Here is a 6,657-nt window from a genome sequence, read left to right on the forward strand (position 1 = left end):
TTTACCCTTGTAAGAGTCATGATGATCTTCACCAATTCCCTTTTTTCCTTTGTGTTGGCTACCGTCACATGCTTGGGAAAGATATATATTCATATATCAACTTGGAGTTGAGTATTTATGCTTTATTGTTGTTGACTTTACCCTTGAGGTAAAACGTTGGGAGGCAAAACTATAAGCCCCTATCTTCGTCTGTGTCCAGCTGAAACTTTGACACCATGAGTACCACGTGAGTTGTAACAATTGTGGAAAACGAAAGAGATGATTGAGTATGTGGATTTGCCTTACAAGCTCTTATTTGACTCTTTCTGATGTTGTGATAAATTGCAATTGCTTCAATGACTATGGACTATTGTTGGTTACTTCTCGGTAAGGTTTTTGCTTCATGCTTTGTTTTGTGAAGGAACTTTTACTTTCCCATAAGAATCTTTATGATGTATTGCTGTTCTATTTGTGATCATGATACCCTCATGTCCGTATTATGTTTTGTTGACACCTTCGTCCCCAAACATGTGGACATGTTTATGGAACTTGGTTTTTGCTTGAGGACAAGCGAGGTCTAAGCTAGGGGGAGTTGATACGTCCATTTTGCATCATGCTTTCATATTGATATTTATTGCTTTTTGGGCTGTTATATTACTTGTGGTACCATATTTATGCCTTTTCTCTCTTATTTGCAAGGTTTATTTGAAGAGGGAGAATTCAGGCAGCTGGAATTCTGGACTGGAAAAGGAGCAAATCCTAGTCCACTATTCTGCACATCTCCAAATGCCCTGTAAATTTACGTGGATTTTTTCTGGAATATATTAAAAATATTGGGTGAAAGAACTACCAGAGGGGGGCCACCAGGGCTCCACAAGCTTGCCCACCGCCACCACCCCGTGGTGGCGTAGGGCAAGCTTGTGGGCTACCTGACGGCCCACTAGGCCCCCTCTTTTCCTATATGAAGCGACCTGGTTTGGAAAAAATCAAGAGGGAGCTTTTTCGTGGTTTCGCCGCCGCCATGAGGCGGAACTTGAGGAGATCCAATCTAGAGCTCTGGCAAGACGATCCTGCCGGGGAAACTTCCCTCCCGGAGGGTGAAATCGTCGCCATCGTTATCACCAACACTCCTCTCATCGGAGGGGAGGCATCTTCATCAACATCTTCATCAGCACCATCTCCTCTCCAATCCCTAGTTCATCTCTTCTAACCAATCTTCGTCTCGCGACTCCGATTGGTACTTTTAAGGTTACTAGTAGTGTTGATTACTCTTTGTAGTTGATGCTAGTTGGATTACTTGGTGGAAGAGTTTATGTTCATATCCTTGATGACCCTACTTCCATCGAGTAATCCAACTAGCATCAACTACAAAGAGTAATTAACACTACTAGCAACCTTACAAGTACCAATCAAAGTCGCGAGATGGAGATTGGTTACAGGAGATGAACTAGGGTTTGGAGATGACATGGTGCTGATGAAGATGTTGATGGTGATGAGTCCCCTCCGATGAGAGGAGTGTTGGTGATGATGATGGCGACAATTTCCCCCTCCAGGAAGGAACTTTCCCCAGCAGGACGACCCTGCCGGAGCTCTAGATTGGTTCTGCTCAAGTTCCGCCTCGTGGCGGCGGCGACTCCTCCCGAAAGCCTCCTCCTGATTTTTTCTGGAACGAAACCCTCCTTATAGCAAAAGATGGGAGCCAAAGGGGCAACAGGGGTCCCACAAGCCACCTAGGCACGAGTAGGGGGGTAGGCCGCTCCTGGCAGGCTTGTGGCCTCTTGGTGGCTCTCCTCTGGTACTTCTTTCGTCCAGTATTTTTATAAATTCCAAAATAATTCCTAGTTAATTTTCACGGCTTTTGGAGTTGTGCAGAATAGGTATCTCAAACTTGCTCGTTTTTCAGACCAGAATTCCAACTACCTGCATTCTCCCTCTTCATGTAAACCTTATAAAATAAGAGAGAAAAGGCATAAGTATTGTACCGTGAAGTGTAATAACAGCCCATAAAACGATAAATATCAACATAAAAGCATGATGCAAAATGGACGTATCAACTCCCCCAAGCTTAGACCTCGCTTGTCCTCAAGCGGAAACCGGGATCAATAAATATGCCCACATGTTTAGAGATAGAGGTGTCGACAAAACAAGATATGGACATGCAGGCATCAAGATCATAATTAGAACAACAATATCATCGTATAATCTCTTATGCTAAAGTGATAATTCCTTCACAAAGTAAAGTATGGATCAAGAACCTTATTGAGAATTAACAACCAATAGCCTTTAGTCATTGAAGCAATTGCAATTTTTCATAACGTCGGAAATAGCCAAATAAGAGCTTGTAAAGCAAATCCACATACTCAATCATCCTTTCGTCTTCTACAATTGATAAAACTCACGTGGTACTCATGAGATCAAAGTTTCAGTTGGACACACAGAAAGATAGGGGCTTATAGTTTCGCCTCCCAACTACTTACCTCAAGGGTAATGTCAACAATAATAATTCATGAATGCTTACTTCCAAGTTGACATATGAATATAGATCTTTCCCTAGCATATGACGTTAGCCAAGATAAAGGCGAAATAAGGAATTGGTGGCGATCACCATGGCACTTTTAAGGACAAAAAGTAAAGGTACAAGATAGGCCCTTCGCAGAGGGAAGCAGAGGTTGTCATGCACTTTTGAGGTTTGGATGTGTGGCCTCTTAGTGTGAACGAACGTCACTTTATATTGCCTCCTGTGATAAATAACTTTATTATGCAGTCCGTCGGCTTTATGTCTTCCTCATCACAGGTTCGTACAAAGCTTATTTTCCACACACTAATAGATCATACATATTTAGGGAGAAATTTTTTATTGCTTGCACCGATGACAACTTACTTGAGGGATCTTCTTCAATCCAAAGTTAGGTATGGTGGACTCTCCTGGAAAAACTGGGTTGAAGATTTATCGATGCACAAGTAGTATCTCTACTTAGTGCGGAAGTTTTGGCTGATATGAGGTGGAAGAAATCGGCACATGCTAAGGGATCTCTAGTCATATAACATTGTTCGGAACCAAGCAAACATAATTCATTATGTTATCTTCCTTGTCCAACATCTACTTCGAAGCATGTAATAGTTTAATGAGTGTTCACAATCATAGATGGTGCCCAAGATGATATATTTATATGAGAACCTCTCCTTCTTTATTACTTCCTATTAATTGCAGCAATGACCAAGGTCTACGTTTGTCCACCCACAACAAGTTTCAATCAACATTGTTTTTATATGTGGAGCCATCACTTCCCATAAGATCATTACATGATCTTTCATGCTTTTGTTCTTTTATCATTCTTTTCTTTAGATCATGGCATGAAGCAAGGCCCTTAAAAAGATGTGATGGTCATACGATACCGGGGAAACTCCCCCAAGATTGCCATAAGCCAAGGGGATTGCCCATACTCGTGCTTAGTTGTCTTCCTTTGAAGGTGGTGGTGGTGGAGTTGTTGCAGAGGTCTTGAACTTGTTTAATTTCCTCTTGAGCACAAAATTCTGCTCCGTCAGATCATTAATTTCCTCTTCAACCCTCAACACCCTTTGGCATAATTCTTGCTTACTCTCCTGCAAAAGATGAGAAGGGATAAACAAAATCTTAGGCTTCTTCCTTGAGGTAGGGAGGCTCGACTTCTTGAACTCCACATGTGTGTCTCCAGGTTGGGGTAGAGGAGCCTCCTCTTCATCGGAACTTCTTCCTTCCTTCCCCTTGGGATCATAATCTTCTTCCTCATCAGTGGTCCAACCACAATGATCCAAGTCCCCATAGACCTTGGGGTTAGCAAGGTAATCGGACACATAGCTCTCCCCCTCTGAATCTTGAGAAGACATCTTTCCCTAAATCTGCGGCAGAAATAGGCTCGAAACGAAAACAGAGGATATTTGCGTGATACGAGGGTCAGATCTTTCGGGAGAATATATAATGAATTTTTCCCGACAAAAAGGAGTACTCCACAAGAAAAAGGAATCCGGGAGGCACACCAGGGGGTAGGTCGCGCCTGGCCGGCTTGTCACCTCCTCGTGCGCTTTCTAGACTACTTTAAATTTTTCTATTTTTCTAAAAATTCCAAAACGGAGAAAAATTGCTACTGGTAAAGTTCTGGCGTCGGTTTACTTGTCAAATCACATACCTCTTCGTTTCTGGAGTCTGAAACAGGCTGATAAATATCCCTTATGTACTCCTCCGGAGTTATGGTATTAATAACATTGCTTTCAACATTTATGGGAGTACCTGAGATATAATGCTTGATTCTTTGCCCATTTACCACTCTCGGAAAATTACCTTCCGTGTTGTTTATCTTGATGGCACCGGAATGATATACTACCTCAACAATGTAAGGACCTTCCCATTTAGAGAGAAGCTTGCCTGCAAAAAGTTTTAAACGAGAATTGTATAGAAAGACATAATCACCTACATTGACCTCACGTTTTTGTATCCTTTTGTCATGCCACCTCTTAACTTTTTCTTTGAACAACTTGGCATTTTCATATGCCTGAGCTCTCCATTCATCAAGTGAGCTAATATCAAATAACCTCTTCTCACCAGCAAGTTTAAAATCAAAGTTGAGCTCTTTGATTGCCCAATAAGCCTTATGCTCTATCTCAAGAGGTAAATGACCTGCTTTACCGTAAACCATTTTGTACGGAGACATGCCCATGGGATTCTTATAAGCAGTTCTATAAGCCCACACTGCATCACAAAGCTTCTTAGACCAATTCTTTCTAGACCTATTAACAGTCTTTTGCAGTATTAGTTTAATCTCTCTATTACTTAGCTCTACTTGACCACTGGACTGAGGATGATAGGGAGATGCAACCCGATGGTTGATATCATACTTAGCAAGCGTTTTACGGAAAGCACCATGAATGAAATCTGAACCACCATCAGTCATTAGATATCTAGAGACTCCAAATCTAGGGAAAATAAATTCTTTAAGCATCCTAATAGAGGTGTTGTGATCAGCACTATTAGTTGGGGTAGCTTCTACCCACTTAGTAACGTAATCAACAGCAACTAGGATATGAGTACACCCGTTGGACTGTAGCGACCCCACTCAAAACGAGTCAAGCCTCTGTGTTTCTGTGCCATCCCTGGATCAGTATGCTGGCACACACACTACATCAATGTATATATCAAAGTGCAATCACATGTAAATAGCGTAAAACTGATATATACCTTAAATATCTCAGCGGAAGCAGTCAAGGGAGTGGAGTCCCAATAAATACCAACGGCTAGTTGAGTGTAGACCGTAACCCTGAATCGTACTCTTACTCGTCGAAGAAAATTATCTGCAACATAAGACGTTGCAGCCGTGTAGGTCAGCATATTGAATATGTCGGCAAGTCACATAAGAGAGGGGTCAAATAATAATCAACTATCTCTACATGCATATTTGATCGGTGGAGCTAAGTTTTGCATAAAGCCAGTTTTATCCTACAACAAGAGGGGTTGAAAGCAAAAAGTTACTACAATGTTTGTTGTTAACGAGATGGTTCCGCCAACCAGTTCTCGTACCCGAGTTGTCAATAATTACCCTCATTAAATATATATAATGGTGTTGGGAAATCCAGATAACTTCAGTTCCTTTGGCTCAAGTTGTCCATGACCGTGGACACGGCTAATCGATTAGGTTTGAGTACTATGCAGAGTTTTGCACACGTTCCCCACAAGATTTGATCGCCTCCGAGTATGTCCTCGCACTTCAGGGTGTTTGAAGACCGGATGATCAAAACATGGTCTTTCAACGGGTCCCTCTGAATCCCCGTCGGTGCCCATCCATTCCTACCATTCGTCTACATCTGCTAGCACCGCCTGTCCAGAGTCGCCGCGTTGTCCAACCAAGTCAGAGCCCATAATGACTTGTGGCTGTGCAGGTAAGCCTTGGGTTTTGAAAATATCCGTCCGTCTCTTTGAGCCTGGGTGAAGCTTTCCGCAGGATGACATGGCCTCTCCAGCATCCCGGGCATCCACTGGGTTTTCCAGGGAGCCGATCAACCGTCCTCCACCCAGAGTTGCATTGCGTCCGAGGTCTTGAAAATCTTGTCTTAGTCCGGTCTTGATTATTATATCAACCTCGCATCACTCGTGGTAAACACTCAACCGATAACCCGTCTACTCAAGCATAGCATTAAGAAATTGTCGTCCCGGGGCCAAGTGTCGGGGTTGTTGTGTTCGTACCACATGATACTACTCTTACACTAAAGTTTCCAAGTACCTAAGCAGAATGCAAATTGGGCAAAGAAGGTGATCTACTATGCATCGAAAACATAGGTAGAATAACATGGTCAAAGATGACTTGCCTGTGATGTTGACGAAGAAGAATTCCTCGAGAAAATAACTTGATAGACTACTCATCACTCTACGATGAAATCTATATAGCAAACATATCATTCACATAAGCACTCATACTAGCAATCATTCTAGCAATCAAAACAAAAGCGAGAGCGAATAGGAAACCGAACAAAACTTCAAATGAGACTTGGGAGTCTTCTACTACGTCAAACACTAAATAGTTTTCTCTAACAGAAAATAATAACAAGGAACTAAGATATAAGTTTAACTAAGATAAAATAAAGTGTTTTTCACAAAACTCTTTGAAAGTATTCCCAAACGGGATTTGAAACAACGGTGAAAACAATTGC

This window comes from Hordeum vulgare, chromosome 6H, assembly GCF_904849725.1.
Source record: "Hordeum vulgare subsp. vulgare chromosome 6H, MorexV3_pseudomolecules_assembly, whole genome shotgun sequence".
Classification (NCBI taxonomy): domain Eukaryota; kingdom Viridiplantae; phylum Streptophyta; class Magnoliopsida; order Poales; family Poaceae; genus Hordeum; species Hordeum vulgare.